The sequence below is a fragment of the Sciurus vulgaris genome (genome assembly GCF_902686455.1).
Source record: "Sciurus vulgaris genome assembly, chromosome: 13".
NCBI lineage: Eukaryota > Metazoa > Chordata > Mammalia > Rodentia > Sciuridae > Sciurus > Sciurus vulgaris.
Genome location: NC_136474.1, coordinates 90,200,606 through 90,219,225, shown reverse-complemented (window position 1 = coordinate 90,219,225; position 18,620 = coordinate 90,200,606).

The window sequence follows — 18,620 nt, the reverse complement described above, 5'->3', positions numbered from 1 at the left end:
AAACGTAGAAGGCAGACTGTATTCTTTTCAGACTTACTGAGAAAGTAGAGAGCAAATATAGTTTCCAGAGTTGGCCATTATTTCTCTTTCTCGGAATGCCTTTTTCTTTTCAAATTGATGCTCATATTTAGATGTCATCAGGTTTGTGTTAGAAAAGGTCACATTCCTACAAATATAAAAGTGAACCAAAGGTGTTGTATCAAGCAGCAATGAGAGAAAGAATCTGCCTCTAGTTCACAATTCTTTCTTATTTTTCTTATTTAATATATTAGTGACATTCTAACCCATTATTCATTGTGCATACTAAAGTGCTGTTTTACCTTTAAAGGAAAAACTGTTAGTAATATAATTGCTATTAAATGATAAACATAAGCATAGAGTGAATTTTTCATAACATCAACAAGAGTGTATTTGAAATCTTATTTAATTAAATTACAATAAAAGAGATAATATTTTATTTTGCCAAACATAGTTGTGAAAAATGTAAATAGAGCCTTTTGGGCTTGTGCAACTTATGTTTTGGGCTTGATTTATTCACACATGTGAAGTCTGTAAAGTGCAAAATTAATCTCTAAGGCATGTTAATGTGTTTGACAACTTTTATTAACTACATCAAAGCATTTAAATTGCAGATACCCTGCTGAGTGAATATTCACAAGACACTTGACAGATCCACAGCAGAATACCAGATGCCGCTTAACAGAATAGTTCTGTGTTATCTTGTGATTTATACAAGTTGATTCTGTGTACAGATTGTGCTGGCTACAGGGAGAGGAAAAGGAGATAGAAAAAAGGAGGATAGGAGAGAGAAAAGCTCTTCTTATAGTTCAAGAACCAGTCCTGAGTTAGGCATTTTTACATTATTTTCATCACTAATTGATATTTGAAAACATAACTGCATGTCTCTTTAACTCACCGATCTTCCCAATGTTACTATGTCTTTTGGTGGTCTGTTATACTTTTAAGTGTGAAAATGTCTGCTTTTCCTGACTTCTTATTGCATTATTTATTTATTCTAAATTGCTAGAATTTGAGTCTATTTGTTTTTATTTTACTTAATTTAAATATTATTTCATGAAGTTATTTGCTTTCTGTATTTCAAAAAACTAGCGTTTTTTTTTTTTTTTTTTCTTTAATTTAGTTAGAAGAAATGATTTATACCTTTTGGAAATTTTGATCTTGACAATTAATATTTACAATGTCACAGTTTACTCTTTTCACTGAGAAGCTCTAGGAAATTCTAGGAATATGATGTAAGACAGATGAGGCTGGATATTTGAGGAATTTTCAGGAAGCAAGTTTGTTTAGCTGCAGGGGTCCAGAGGGACTAATGCCTAAGGATTTCTGGACTCCAAGTCTGGAAATTCTTTTAGGTTTATATTCAGTGGAAGGTGAGGGTTCACATAAGAGCTACTCTCTCCCATATTCTTAGACTAGACAGAGGTTTTACACGTTTTTACCAGTAAAATAGAGATAGTATCTTTTGCATAGCAACAAGCTTTCTTTGAGACAGCATCTATCAGACCTTTTGTCTGCAAACCTGGTACTTAGAAGAAAGGAAGCTTCAAACCACAATGCTCTCTACAGAAATCTCACTGACATTCTGCTGACATTTAAAAAGAAATCTTTTGACAAGAAGAGTAGCTTAGTTATAGCAAGGGTCTATTGGGTAGGGGTACCTGGTCCTCTTCAAACAGTGATTTCCCAGAAAGGAAGTGAATAAAAATTCTCCGTCACCACACAACCTGAACACAGGCCTGTCCTTCCCATGACCATAAGTTTCCATGAACAGGAAGGTGTAGTCAAAAACACTAGAATAACAGCTGATGTCAGTTTGACTTCTTATTTTTGGGCAGGATTTAGATGACCAATTCATTCTCTTTTCTTACTAAAAATCTATTTATATTTTCTTGAGTAATTTTACTTGATTTTTTAATTTTGTTTTGCTTTTAGGAATCTGTTCATTTTACCTATGCAATCTAATTTGATAGAATACAATTCTTCCAAGTATTCCTCCATATTTCTTTCTATTTTTATCAGGTTTGTGGCAATATCTCCATTTCCATTCACTCATTTATGTCTTTGACTCTTTGATCCTTTATCAGTTTAGCTAACATTTTGTAAATTTGGTTTAAAATTCCCAATAAATAATCTTTGCAAAGGAGAAGTCAGACCACAGAAAGACATGGAAGAAACTTCAATTCCTATTATTAATGAGGAAGTTGATGTGAAAGTTTGCCTGTTGTAGGCTTCCAGCTTCACAGCAGTTTGGAAGAGGCAGAACTGTAGGGACAGTAGAAAGCTGGTTACTGCTATGGATTTAGTGGGAGAGAGATCAAATAGTGGAACCTCAGGGATTTTTTTGGGCAGTGAATTTATTTGTATGACACCGTATTGGTGAATAAGTGTCACTGTACATGTGCCAGAAATTGAGTGTACAAACACAATTTGAAATGTGTGCTTTATTTAAAAATATATCACTAATGCTTCATGCATTTGAGCATGTGCAACTCACTGATGCCAGGTGCCAACGATGGGAAACTGCTGAAATAAAGCAGACACGTGGCAACACTGTACACTCTGCTCAGTTTTTCTAATTAACTAAACTACAACTGCACTAAGAAAGTCTATTAAGAAAACAGGGCAAGGAAAGAATTTACTTTTAATCTGAATAAAAATGCAGAAAGAACCAAAGCAGTTTAAGGAGTTAAGAAAATTACTTTTAAGTAAGCAATACATGTTATATAATTAAATATCGGGGCCTAGCTGTGAACAGAACAACTTATCAACTGGTTTTAGAAAGTAAGATTTCACAGTCTATGGTCAGATCACTTTACTAGTTGGTATTTAATCTATGGTTTGATCAAAAGAATAAGTTGAATTTAGGTGTCATTCACCCTTTCTATCACGATCGCTTTTCTCAATACTTCCAAAGCATCCTCAGATAGACAAAATCGACAAATTTTAAATGTTTTGATATACAAACTATTGATATGTCTGTTATTCTTTTGTATTTTGTGAATGATACCATCTTTAGATTTTACATTTTGGGTGTTTTGATTGAGCCACTAAATAAATAAATAAATAAATAAATAAATAAATAAATAAATAAATAAAACAAAACAGTAAATGTGTTGTACTATGTATTTTTCTTCAGACTCCAGCGCCCAGAAAAATTGATCATATACAGGAAGCACACAACACAAGCTGCCCACAATGGCAGCACCCTGCTCTGGGTTCTTGCTGCTCTGGCCCGGTCTTAGGGTTCCATATCTCAGCACAGCTGTAAACTCAGGATAACTGAGCCTTAGAGTTGACATCAGTCTTGTTGGAAATGTCTGCATAATCCATGCAGAAATGCAGATACCCTTCCCACCACAGTGGTATCCAACATCTATCTAACCTAGCTGACCCGAAATGGGTCCAGAGCCTCCTTACCAGAGAAGCTGTGCTGCGGGCACCTTTTCAGGCCAGCGCTGGTATCACAGGGATATTTTAATTTAAAAACCCTGATGCTACTGATAAACTGTGATCCCTGAGTGTTTATAAAGACACAATCATTCTACTAAGTGCTTTGCATTTGTCTTGGTCTTTATCTTTACCACTACTCCATCAACAGTCAGCATGGAATAGTCTTTCCATCCTTCTTTGGGAAGAGGGGAGTGAGGCAGGCTCTGGAGAGATTAGTTATATATCTAAGGTCAAACAGCAGGCAGAGCAGGAGAAGAGAATTTGGAACCAAACCTGATTCCAAAACATAAACTCTTTTCCTCCTGCCATCTAAGGCAAGCGATCCTCCCTTGGAAAGCATGTTGACTAGATGGCTCAAGCAGAGCAGTGGTGGGAAGGGGCATTGTGTCCTTACCTGACGCCAGCGACTGCGTGGACAGATGGACAGACAAGGGGAGGAGTATCATTACAGCGGTCTTGAGCTGCAGAGCTGCACATGGATTAGCTGCTCAAAGGCTATGACTTAGAGTAATGAATATTCTTTAACAATTGATGGAGAGCAGGTTTATATAATACGTATCAGTTGTTTACCAGCATCTGCCATCCAAAAATTGCTGAAGAGATTGAAGGGAAAATAAAGTTTCTATCTATAATGATTATGGATTCTATTACTCCCCAATTCAGTGTAAAAACCTGCAAAGAAAATTTATTGGAATATAAGTGGACTTCCTGAGAGATTTGATAATAGATTCCTAAGCTAAAGCCGATATGCTGGGAAGTCAGTGGAGACCCAGATGTTACCAGGATTGTGTCTCCTGACTAGAAATGAGATAAAGGTCGTTCTATACTTGACCTTCCTGTTTACAGAAAATTAGAGTCACAATGAATTAAACATTAGGATGTTTTGCATTTTTATCTCATGTTTATCTCATGTTTTGTAGCCACAGCATTCTCAATGTCAAATTATTTTGGCGGCTGTATTTAGTGTAGATACTGTCTTTTGTTTTCTCCTTTTAAAACAGATTGTATCATAGAAATGCACCCAATTTCAATAGCCCAGTTGTTTACAAATGTTTCAAAAATAGATCACTCTAGAATTATAAACTGGATGCCAGCAACGTTATCTTCAATGAAAAGACTGCTGAAATTGATAGAAACCTAGAAGTTGCTTTGAAAATTCATGGATTTAAAAAAGCAAATAAGATGGAGCAACATTGTCAAGGACAAGCTGTGTGGTCATTATATACAGGTAGTAGGAGTATAAAGAGAAAAGTCTCTAGCTCATTCCTTTAGTGAAATGAAAATTTCACTCTTAAACCAGCTTTAAATTGAGTTCATCATGAACAAACGAACTGCAGTAGTTATTTCTGATCTCACTTCATTACTGAACCTTGCCGTGAGTATGGAGAAGAGCCCTAATGTGCAAGAATTCAAGGTTGTCCCTAACGTGTCCTGCTCAGGCCCGGCCTTTATTTCACATAAAGTGCTGACCTTGTGCCGGGTGCTATTCAAGCCATGGGATAAGATTGGGGAAAGGTATCAGCCCTTATGAATCCAAATTCCAGTTTGTGACTTAGTTGAGAGTAATGTTTCCTATCTGCATAATGAGAAACAGTTGGAGATACATAATCTTTGTTGACAAGGGATGAATTTCCATCACTCTAAAATCTTGGATTATGTAAATAATAAATATTTTTTTACTTGGGGGGATTGTTTTATTTTCATAATTGATCTAAATTACCTGATGAACTCGTCCCCTTATCCTGCTAGGAATCATGGGAGAAGCCAGTGCAAATAGTTAAATCATTCATTAACTCTATCTCAGTTCCTTCCCGTTGAATGTTAGCTCTTCCACATGATCCGATATTTCTAGGGAGATATCCTTCCTGGTCTCAGATTTTCTTTTCATCGCCTACTCTCCCCTACATAATATTTCTTTACATGATCTAATGGAAGAAGAGGCTGGGCCTCTAGACTTCCTGTGATGGAGTGTGGATCTGGGGTGATCACCCAGGTTTGCTTGTGCACATCTCTGAATGATAACCCCACTGATAGAGCCGCTTCCTTTTGGCACCCTAATGAACAAAGCTGGCACCCAAGATGAAGTCCTTGCTTAGTGCAACTCCTCTGTATACATTGTTCTCTTGGCCCCTGCACTAGCTGGCTCAACTGCTTCCCTTACAATCACATGGGAAAATCCCCAAATATCTGACATAGCTGGCCAGACTGATTTTGGCTCCTCTATTTACCCTTGCCACCATTAAGTTAATTTACCTCTTTGTCACAAATATTGAAACAGGCTTTCCAAATCAGAATTCACATTGAAAGTTTCCAAGTTTAAAAAGGATAACACACCTTTTGAAATAAAGAGTTTTTTTCAGTGTCTCTAGTAAGAAATCCTTAACCTCAGCTGAGAGATGATACTCACTTCTCACATATTCCTTACCTTCTTTTCCCACCTTATATCTTTCCACAATCTCATATGTTATGGTCATGTCTTTAAAAAAGAGAAAATCAAGAAAAAGGAAAGACAAAAGTCAAAACAAATGAATATATCATACATAGATAATTGTCTTGATTTATTTACCTAAAAGAAGTAGAATTGTAACCATGCCTACATAAAACGGTTGTTGGAGGATTAAGTGGCAATGTATATTTAAAGCAAATTAACATTTTTTAGTGTTCACTAATGTTCAAAATAATACTAGCACTTTTGCTTTCTCTGAAGCAAAATAAAGATAATTGTTTTTGCAGTTTTATGATAGATTCATATAACAATGTTATTAACTAATATGAATTAGATATTTTCTTAGATTAATTTACTGATTATTTCTTAATCACTTTTATTTAACAGAACTCTCCAGAAAGTCCCCCAGGTGACAAAAAAGACAAAAACCAACCAAACAAACAAAAAACCACACACACACACACACACACACACACACACACACACACATACACAGGAAAAACAAATAATGTAAGCAGAAATATGTTAAATGTGATACATATTGAGAAATCCTCAAGGAACAGAATCCAGAAGTCATTGTAAATTGACTCCTGAAAAATTAAACATCTGGATATTCTGTTGAAGTATGCATATAATTATGTTAAGTATTACTGGACAGGAGAGACTCATAATACAAAATAGATACCCTTCTTTGTTGTCTACTTGGTAGACTAGAAATCTACCAGGACCTTATGCAGTCCTGCCTGAGAGGGATTTTTACATCAGTGCCATTGTTATTTAGTAAAGAAAGATGATGTGGAATTATTTAAATCATTGTTTTGATCCCACTGAGGTCCAGGAAGACCTAGGCAAGAAGTGCTACTTATCTAATATTGCTCTCATCAGAGGTGATGGAGACACACTGGCCAAATGGACGGCTTCTTTTCGTTTCACAGAATTTTCCCAAGAGCAGACAGCTTTGATCCCTTTCTATCATGGGGCATGCCCTACCACTCTATCCTTCCTCACTTTTTCTGAAAGCATTTTTTTTTAGTCTGCACATATTAATAAGAAATATGAGTATGTGTTGAGAGAACTGAGAGGACTATCCCAATGAAAACCGAAAGATGTCCATACTTCAAAGGAAGCACTGGAAGTTGGATGAAGGAAAAGGCTGAGTGACAATTCCTGCTGGCTTTTGTTGCTGAAGGGCCAGAGGTGACCCTGATGTTGTGAAGATGTGCACAGGAAGACCCGGGTATGTGCACTCCTGCAGGTGTATCCCAGCAATGCCAGAGATTCAAGGCATCAGGAACTGCAGGATCCCTGAAGAACATCTCCAAAGGAACAACAAAGAGACTTAGAATTTGAGGTGGAGATTTATGCAGTGATCCTCTGCAAGACAAGAGTGGAAGAGAAAAATGTTCCAGGTCTCATAACTGAAATGACAATATCCCTCATTCCAGGTTTCTCCTAAAGTTAGATTTCAATAGTGTCTCCTCCTTAAACCAGGATAAACAGGATTAATGTTTTGGAGGAAACATTCTAAAAACAAGGATGATTTGATAGGAGACTAAATTGATGGGGAAGAGCAACATAGAAATGAAGAACAATGGTATAGAGGCCATTATGCTGAAGTTATATACTCCATCAACGTGAATTCAGAAAAGGAAGGAGGGAGGGAGGGAGAAAGTGAGGGAGAAGAGGAAGGACTGACAGGCAGAAGCAGCAGAGAAGCATGCAAAGTTCACTACCTGAACAAAGGAGGAGTGATTGTCTGGAGATAAAACCAGGAAGGCTCACTGCAAATGGTAGAGGAAGAAGAAAAAGCAGCACCGCAGGAAAACACAAATATTGGTGAGTAATAAGCTACCACATGGGTGTTTTAATACTTTTTATCATTTAAGTATAAGAAAGATATGCATTACTGCAACAAAAGCAATGTAATGGAAAAAAGAGAATAATTACCATAAAATCAGAAACAGTTTTAAAAAGAGAAAAGCTATATAAGTTAGAATAATTTGGAGAATTAGATTGGAGAAAAAATTCTCAGCAGATCTACAGCAGATATATTTAACAAGGAGAAGAAGTCTTCGCTGGGGATGTAACTCAATGGGAAAGCACATGCCTGGCATGTTTGAGACCCTGGGCTTGATCCCCAGCACTCCAGGAAAGAAGAAAAATACACTAAAATTCAAAAGAAGAAAGAGAAAAGGATATGTAGCACCAAACATGGAGACTTAAAAGAAACTGATTTAAAATTTTCTGAACTAATAAATTAGAACATCTCAAAATCAAAATCTATTCAAAGATAAAATTGACAAATTTATGACTGAAGAATCCAAAATATGAATTTAATAACTACAAAATAAATTGAAAAAGTTAGCAAAGAATGATTATGTTTTCTATTTTAAATATCTTCTGCAGATTGAGTCTGTAATCTTTTCAGAAGAAAACTAATTTAACATTCAATGATTTTTTTGGCACAGAAAAATAAAATTAAACAAAAGCCTGATACAAAAAAAGCAATTTTGTCCTTTATAATGAAATAGAAGACAGCACATGAACTCAATGTTTATTACAAAACTATATGATTCTAAATAGTACTTTTTTAAAGCAATCAAATAGCAAAGCCAATTTGTGCTGATATATCTCAAAAAGAAAAGCAATTCAATATTATCAAAAAACATATTTCATACTTATTTAACGAGATCCACATATTCAAGGGCACAAACTGATCAGGCCTTGGCAGGAGAGGTATTTGCCTTTTTTCTGAAAGCATTTTTTTTTAAAGCTGTTCTAATAAAATCTGTATACTATGAAGAATAACAAAAGAGAAATGCTTACATTTTAGGTACACATTAAATAATACCAAACACAATTCCATGTGCTAGTCTTTGTGTCCCCTGCTTTAGACAAGGTTGATTACTATTTAGTACTGAATATAAAAGGCACTTTCCCCCCTCAATATTATTCAACTGGAAGTGTAATCTTGCAAATTAGTCATTGTAGGTTTTATATCACATTTCTGTCTGCATGATTTTGAATAACAATAGATTTGGAGCAAACCGCTCCAATATGAAATCATTAAATCTCAATCAAAATAAGTTAGAAAAGATATGTAAGTCTTCAAAACATACACACAAATTCTGTGTGTATAGCAGGATTCCTCCCTTCCACTCCTTAATACAATCCTAAAGGACAATGTGAGGCCTCTTAACCATTTGTACACCCCTGTGCTCACAAACACATTGTTCACAGGATTAAAAGGTAGAAGCAAGCCTAATGTTCATCAACAGGTAAAATGGGTAAACAGAGTGTGGTGTAGACATACAACAAAATTTTCCTGGACCATAAAAGGAGAGGAATTTTGACATGTTCTACAAATGGAAAGGACCCTTGAAGACATTTTGCCAAGTGAAATAAACCAGTCACAAAAGGACAAACATTGTATCATTCCTGTATCATTGTATCATTCCTTCATGAGATTACCTAATTCAAATTCATTTTGATAGAAAGTTAATGGCAGTATCCAGGGGCTGAGCAGAGGGGGTAAAGGAAGTGACCATGTGCTAGGTGGAGTTCATGCTCTGGAGACGTTTGGTGGTGTGGTTACAAACTGAGCAAATGTGCTTAATGCCGTCTGCAATGGCATGTTATGGTATTATGTATTGCCACAATATACTAAAAGAAAGAAAAAATACAAAATGATTAAAAAGAAATTTTGGAATACTCACAGAGATATACCTGATAGAACGATGAACAACGGAAAAAAACAAAACAAAACAGTAAACAGATTTAGAGTTTAGATTCTTTTCCGGGTTGTGACCTCACATTTGACACGTTTTCAAATTATTATCCCAAGCTTTGCAATTCATAGATACATGCGTACTATAAATATATGAGGGAGATCATGAATGTAAACCACAAGTTAAAGTCAAATACCACTTGTTATTATATCATATATGTTATGATAATAATTGCTGTTCTCCTTTATGGATTTTCCATTCTAAAATATCTCTAAAGTAATCTCAACCTATGAAATTTGTATGACAACTTTAATTACTTCTATCTTTAAATTTATATTTAAACACAAAAATATTAAGCAGCGAAGTCTTGAATTTATTATGATAAATCATATGTATTGTACAATGTATTTCAAATTTAACAGGTTCTTCTCAAAAAATTTTCTTAATTTTTTAAAAGACCTAATTTGGAATCTATTCTATCCTTTTTTTAATTGCTTCCCTTTTCACTTATGTTTCTTTATTAACAAGTTCAATATTAAAAAGTATAATGCAAAGTAATGCTAAAAAATAGCAACGCCATACATTGAATTTCCCCTCATACCAATCTGTATCCAGCATCCTATCTCAGGCTGTCTCAAGTACTTACTCAGGATTAAATGTCAAAAAGCGTAGCTTTATCTTCTTACCACTATGAGTGATTGGGCCTAATTTATTTCACAGTATTTTTACTTTTGTCCTAAGATTTTAAAAATACCCTATTTAATTTTTATATCTAATATTAAACCTTTCCACCATAGGACGCTAAAAGGAAGATTGCCTTGTTTCTATTTAGTTTCAGCAAACTGATACGTTTAGGGTAAATTTCAGAACAAAGTATGCCATACCACCCTGTATTTCCAGGAGTGCATATCAAGTTCTATGGCTTAAGCAACATTATTTAGTGTCTTTTCTAACATTACTTTCCTTCCTCTAGTTCTTCCAAGAGATACCGGAAACCATTCTGTCAGTAGCCATCACTGGAATTCACCTTCATGGGAAAGCACATCAGAGGAAACATCTATTTTGAAAGAGCTCCCACGTGTAAAAAAACTTCAGTGTTAGAGGTGTAGTTTGACTCACAAGGTTACACATGTTGCAAAGGACGGGGAAAATAAAGATAGACCATGACTTAAATAGAATAGAGGCTTGTGTTTCAGTGATAGCCAAAGATGTTGAACATTTTCTTCCTTTAATTTTTGGCCATTTGTACTTTTTTAGAGAATTGTCCATTTAGTTGATTTGCCCACATACGGAATTTATTTTCTTTTGATGTTTTTTGAATTGTTCACATATTTTTGTACATTAATCTTCTGTCTGAAATAATTAGCAAAGATTTTTTTTTTCTCATTCTGTAGGCCATCTTTTAACTCAGTTGTTTCCTTTGCTGTACAGAAGCTTTTTAATTTGATACCATCCCATTTATCAGTTCTTGGTTTTAGTTCCTGAGTCCTATTAAGAAAGCCATTGCCTGTACTTGTAAGTTGGAGTATTTTCTCTGTTTTTTTTTCTCATGGGTGCAAGTTTCTTAGTCCAGTTGAATTGGCAATCGTTAAGAATACAGATAGCAACAAATGCTGCTGAGGATGCCTGGAGACATGAACTCTTACACACTGTTGGTGGGAATGTAATTTCGCCACTGTGGAAATCAGTATGGAGTTTCCTCTTAAAAAAAAAAAAAAACAAAACTTTAACTACCAAAGTATCTAGCTATATCCCTCCTCAGAATTTATCCAAAGAATTCAAATCAGCATTCTACAAGGATTCGTGCATACCCATGTTGACAGCAGCGCAATGCACAGCAACCAAACTATGGAATCAGCCTTTGTGATAAAAAGTAGAGAAATGGATAAAGAAAATGTGGTATAAATGCACAATGGGGTTTTACTCAGCCATAAAGAAGTATTAAACTATGCTATTAGCAGGAAAATGGATCAGTCTGGAGGCACCATGTTCAGTGAAATAAGCCAGGCTCAGAAATACAAATGTCATACGTTTTATCTTATATGTGGAAACCAGAGGGGGGAGAAAATGATGAAAAAGAGATGTCATGAGTGTGGATGGGAGACAGCAGGACAGAGGAAGGGGAGTACGTGGGAGGTGAGGGAGGGCAAGAGGAGGTAGCTGTGTGAAGCTGATCATTTTATGTTATAGTGTCTGTGAATCTGCTACAATGAAACTCACCTGGCTGCAAAATTAATCTGCACCAATTAAAAAAAAATGAAAAAAAAAAAAAAAACCCATGATAGAGGTTCCTTTCTTTCTCCTGGTCTGGATCATACAGAACATAGGCTTCCACCCTCAAGATCATCTCCTATTACAAGGTAGTTGGTGACATTCCAGCAGTTACATCTCTCCTGTGAGTTAGAAGCAGCGAGGGAAATGGAATGCTCTCTCCGAAGCCCTCGACATTTCCACAGACATTTAGCATTCACACTTAATCGTGTGGTCACATAGAGTTGCAAAAAACAGGGAATATGCTATTTTTCCTGGATGATCCTGTTTATTATTATTATTGAGACTGTTGTGTTTGTTTTAGCCCTAACCCTTGGGAAAACAATTATTTCCAAGTGTGCCTGTGTGTGCTTTTTAGTAAAAGTTCACAAAGAATAAAACTAAGTGTTTAAAGTATGCTGTTCAGTATCGTTTAAAGCATTCATTATATTGTACAACCATCACCTCTAGAAATGTTCTAGAATATTTTCATTACCATACCCATTAAGTGACTTCTTTCTATTCTTCTGTGCTCTCAGTCCCTATTGACCAATAATCCACTGTCTCTATAGAGTTACTTTTCCTTATGAGTAAAGTCAAGCCAAATGTGATTTTTGACTTATGTTTTATTTTGCCTAGTATGTTTCTGTGATTTATTTGATCAGTACTCTGGCTGTGAATAATACTATGCTGTATGGATATGCTGTATTTCATTTATCCATCTCTTTTTAGATGAATATGTGGCTTTCACTTTTTGGCTACTGTGAATCGTGCTGCATTTTTGTACAAAGGTATGTTTGAACCAGTGTTTTAAATTCTTTGGGGACTCTAACCAGGCAGAGAATTGCTGGTCACGAGCTCTGTTTCACTGGAGTCCTCTTGGTAGACGTGAAGAGCATAGCAGGAGGCCAGTCACACCCTCACGCTGCACTCAGAACTCACTTGGCACTCAGAAGCACAACGCCATTTGATCCAGCCGTTTGCAACACACAGGTTTGGTCCCAGAAAACCATCTCATTCCACAAAAATGCTGAAGCGGGAGCCACCACAAGGCTGTAACTGTTCAGTTACAGAACACATGGCCGAGGCCAGATAGGATTCCCAAACTCTGCAATCCACACGGGCAGAGTGTTGTGTTTCAGTTGATGCAAACTAAATAGGTGCACTTTTCAGCATTGAAGCAACGGAGGCAAATGATTTGAAACGTGATGGGCCTATTATGGTTTTAAACATTTAGATTTTCAAAAACCAGTCTTGATCATGAAACCGTTTTAAGGTCATACACACCACATTCACATATACCAGCGTCACATTATCTGGTTACAAATAGATCCAGGCAGGCAAGGGTGCTTTATGTTTGCCAGACAGCTAGCAAGTAAATCTATCTTAATTAATTAAGCTTTTGGTTTCAGAGAATAGCAATTAACACTTTTAGAGAAAGGTTTTTCCCTTCTTCTCTGTATTATATATTAAATTCAGAACTATAGAGTCAGAGACATCTGGAATTAAATGTTGGCTGTTTTGCAAAACCCATAAATTCTTATTTTCTAATTTGGAATTAGTATTGATTTTAAGCAGCTCATGAATCCTCTGGAACTACAGGCACACTGTATGTTTTACAAGTATATGTGTTTTTCCACAAACTCTCCCTGTTTTCCAATAAGACAATGGTTTAAAAGTTGTGAGATACTGGGAAACTTGTAGAATTGTTTTAACTCTAATTCTTTTATAATTCTGTGAATTTGAGATAAAATAAGAAAATCCCTAGGGCTCTGGGGGGAATGCAGTAATCAGATTAGGATGTTGTAAAACAAGAGAGTGTTCCGTTAAGGTACAAGGTAAATGCTAAATTATTTTTCCTCTGTACACTATTTAAATTCCTACTTTTAAATTTCAGACTGGATAAAGAAAATGTGTACTATACACACAATGGAATACAATTCAGGCAAAAAGAGAATGAAAACCCATCATTTGAAATAACATGGACAGAACTAGAGTTTACTAAGCTATGCCATTAAGCCAGGCACAGAAAGGCAAGTGCCATAGGGTCTCACTGATATGTGGAGTCCAACAGAGAGTCGATATCATGGAAGTGGAGGGTACCATGGTGGTTAGCTGAAGCCAGAGAGAGCAGGCTGAGAGGGCCTGTGGGAAATGTGGTCATGCTTGGCGAGCTGCAGTTAGGAGCAAGTAAGGGTGCACTAGCATACAGTAGGGTGACTGAGGACAACAATAATGTATCACACATTTTGAAAAACTAGAGAAAAGAATCTTAAATATTTTCACCATAAAGAAATGGTAAGGGTTCTGGAGGCTGAGGCAGGAGGATGGTAAGCTTGAAACCAGACCCTCTTCCCCATCCCCCCCCAAAAATATATTTATATATATATTTATTATATATGTATATAATAAAAATATATATTTATTTTATATATATATATAAAATAAAAAAAGGTTGGGAATGTATTTCAAAGGTAAAGTTCCCCTGGCACCCCTGGGTTCAATACCCAGTGCTAAAAATAAATAAATAAAGCTTTGAGGAGACAGATCTGTTTACCCTGCTTTTAATATCAGACAATGTATAGAAACATGGAATTCCATAAATCAACATTTTTGTTTCTATGTACAAGAAATTAAACTTTTATGAAAAAATAAATTAAATTGAAAATAACAACATATTTACTGCAAATAAAATGGTACAATTAGACTAAAAGAAAATAACAGATACATTTTTCTTGCCTTGAAGACTTTGACAGCAATTCAAGGAATAATCAATGAGAACCTTTTCTGGATTCATAATATCTTTAAAGTATGATTTACAAGAATAGTCTTAAATTTATTGTTTAATATTTTTCATTGCTCAATAGAATATAGGGCTGATGAAGGAAAAGAATTTTGCCTGTGTTCCAAGAACCTAAGATATTTTACCTTCATATCAGGTACACAATAAATATTCTGTTTGAATTTGAATGATTATCTGATACTTTGAAAGCCACATTGTGACTTTTAGAGGGATGGAATTTCTATTCATCCCCTACCTGATTGCACTGGTAGGTACCAAATTTATCTATAAGTACTTTAAAAAATTAGGATGCTGAGGTTAATCCCAAATTAGAGAGGGTATTCCTATTGCTCCAGAATATTAAGGAGCTTCTGAAGCAATAGTAAAACTGTGGACTTTTGGGAAGAAAAAATACAATCAACTTCAGTGTTTCATTTAACATTTTGCTTTATAGGGTGGCTATTTTCATAGGTAGAACAACTATACCCATCCTCACAAACAATTGCTAAAACCAGGGAAAAATAATACATACAACTAATGCATTAGTACTTATATTAGGTATGTGATTTTTTACAATCTCTGATATCTATAGGTTTGTCAATTTTCTTCCTTCTAAAATAAAATTTAAGCTCAAGTTTCAACATTATTGGGAAAATTAAATACAGTACATTTTAAGCAGAGTTGCTCTTCCGTGTATAAGCATTTACAAGGCAAACATGTTCAGGCTGGTTCTTTTGTGATCATTTGTTGGATATTGATTACTTATAATATCAGTCACAATTTAAAGTCTCAAGTTCAAAGTCATAATGTTTTTTTAATCAAAGAAAAATCATGAAATTCCTTTTCCACTCATGTCTTTGCAGGTCCCCAAAGACCAAGGTGTAACTGATGCCAGCTGTCATCATCCAAAGCGTGAATGCAATCACTTGTAGAGCCAGTGAATTTGCCCCAGGTAATATGGAAAATTCTTTGTAACAACAGCATTCTGGGTGATTTTCTGTCTGTCCACAATGAGTCAATTCCTTTTCAGAATAACTTCTGGTCTCAAGAGTTACTATTCAGAATGTCCTGTCATTATCATCTTTTGAGTAATGAGGGCTGAAATCAGACTTCCTGCTTTCACAATGTTTCATCAGGACAGTATTTTAATTCCTAACGAGGGTCATAATTAGCTCACTTAGGCAGATACTGGAGCTTTAGATAATTTTGGCTCCATTCTGAGCTAAAAAACAGTCAAGGAACTGAATTAGAGAGAATTTTCCCTTGGTTGGTATCTTGCTTTTTCCCCATTTTGCTCTTTCCCCTGACACAGAATTTATCATATATACATTTCATTTCCTTAATTGATCATAATGCTTGGGTGACCTCATATCAAGGATGGCTCAAGAGTCACCCTGACATTAAAGATGATTCATCCTCCACTACTTTTTCTTTCTTCCTCCACAGACTTAGTCATTTTTAAATTAATTCTGGGGTTGTTTCAAAAATCCTACACCAGCGGCTACTATTATTTCTGTGGACTCTCACACAGTCTCATAAAGGCCAGTGATACAACTAGAAGGAAAAAGAATGCATTGCAAAAATCAGAGCAGGCCAAGAAATCCAAGCAAAGCTTCCAAAGTGCTCTCATATTCACAAAGAACATGCTTCATCTCTGTTTGTGAAATGCCAATATATGTATGAAATACTGCAGCCTCAAGGAACTGCCTTCTCATTTCAGAGTGGTCTTTTATACCGCTCTGAGGTCAAAGATTTACATTTGAGGTGACTGTATTCCATCATTTCAGTTGTGACCAGAAATAGAAAGTGCAGTTCCTGAAGGAGCAGGTAGTGTCTAAGAAAACAGAGAAATGCTGACAATGTATACACCTAAGCTTAAGTTCAGAGATGAATTTCCCTATGAGTTAATAGAAAGAAAGTGCAATAAGCTCATAATTCTGTTGCCTATGTCTCTGCAGCATGGCATCTAAGGAACATACAGTTCTCAACTATGTTTTCCTAAGCAGCTACTGTGACCTGGATATTGCTGTACACAGGTATCTCATATAGGGATACAATTATTCTTTCTCTACTTCATAAAAGAAGTGTATGAAGTATTCTAAAAGTAAACTAGACAGACACATCAATGAGGAAACACGGTGTCTATTAGAAACCGGGATTAAAGGTTGCCTGGGAATGGAAATCTCAGACTTGAATTATGAATAGTTGCTGTCTCTACCATATTGATGAAATGCTGTATTGCAAATGGCACTTCCCATCTGTATTCATAGGATATGTTAACATAAATTTAACCTCCTTAGGATTTCAGATATCTGAAAACCTTGACATAAGTAGGACATAAGTCAGTTCCAACAAGTTTAAAATGTTACCAATAGCTAATAAATACAAAATAATTTCAAAATAATTGCTTTTGTTTTTCAAAATCTTCTTAACTGAATGGGTAAAAGATTCACTTAAGGTGTAACATCAGTCAGTGAATTTTACATTGCACAGTATGAAAATTTTTTTGATAATGGTTTCAGATTCCACATTAAAATAACCATTTAAAAATTAGCATTTGTAAAGTTTGGATATAGAATCAGAAAGAAATAGTTACAATTATCTGAAAGATCATTAAAATATTCCTTATTTTCTAATTTTTTAATAAAAGTATTCTTCAAAAGCAGAGGGCAATTAAGCCCAGGTTGGCTTAACGTTTGTATTATCTGTTAAACTCATAAAGAACTTCTCATCCTAGGAGTTGCATATTAAACAATGACTATTTGGACATGTTCTACTTTTACACATAGTTTTTACTTACTATACTGTATTCTAATGTTTTGATTTGTTTTTTTCTCTCTTTCCAACATAAAGAGTGGGCACATGTGCTTGAGCTTCCCAAGAGAGCCCATGGTTAAACAGCCCACGTGTACAGCACACCTATAACGTATTTGGCTTCAAATACTCTAATCTTAGTACTTATGAGATGTTTAAGTGTAGCCCCTAAAACATATTGGCATGGGTTTTGAAACATGGGAAGCAGATGGACTTTATTTATTTATTTTTTTGCACTTTAAATCCCAGCCCATTTATAAAATGAAGTGCATTCTCACTTATTGGGATTGGGATTGAATAAAGCCAGCTTTAAATGTAAAGTCAAAAAAATATGTAATTACTTATTTGTGACCTTTCTCTTGCCAACATAGTAGGACATTCTTCTTCAAAATGCTGTCTAAGAAAGAAAATAATAAGATTCAGGAAAATAGGAGTATCACCTAGCAGGGCATATCTAGGTTGATAGTGAAAGGAAATTTCAGGATGTCTGTGGGCCAAGATCCAGGCATGAGGGAAAGAGCTATCTTTCTAAAAAGGAAGTGTTCTGTTTAAATGTATTAACTAGATTCTTATAATTCAGATACGTTGGGGAATGGAATATTGAAAGGAACATGGGAAATAATGAAAAAAAAATGAGATAATAATTAACCCCGGGGCAAAAGTAAAGTTGCTGAAGATAGCGACATCTCACCTGCCTCAGTACTTGACCAATTTACACAAAGGCTGAAAGAGAGTGACCGGTATGCTTTCCTAGAAAGAGGAAATATGATTGCAACCATGAGCAAACTCAACACCATATGCAGAGGGTGTGAGGGGAATGACGTTCATGGTGCCAGGCAATTCTGGCTGCTGATGAAATGAGCTTGATAGAAGGCAATCAGCATTTCAAAGATCCCTTGGCTCTCATAAAGAATATTTCAACCCCAGTATATAAAATTTCATGTGGCCACTCGGTAAAAAATAATAAAATAAAAAACATTTTGGATCCATAACTAGACACCTATAACCAAATTAGTACAAAGAGAAACACTTGGGTAACTATTAAATGGGTGATTGTTGTTGAGGTTTCTTTTGGTCCCACTCCTCCTCAAAGAAAAAATCCCCCACCCTTTGAGTACCAGTGATCTCC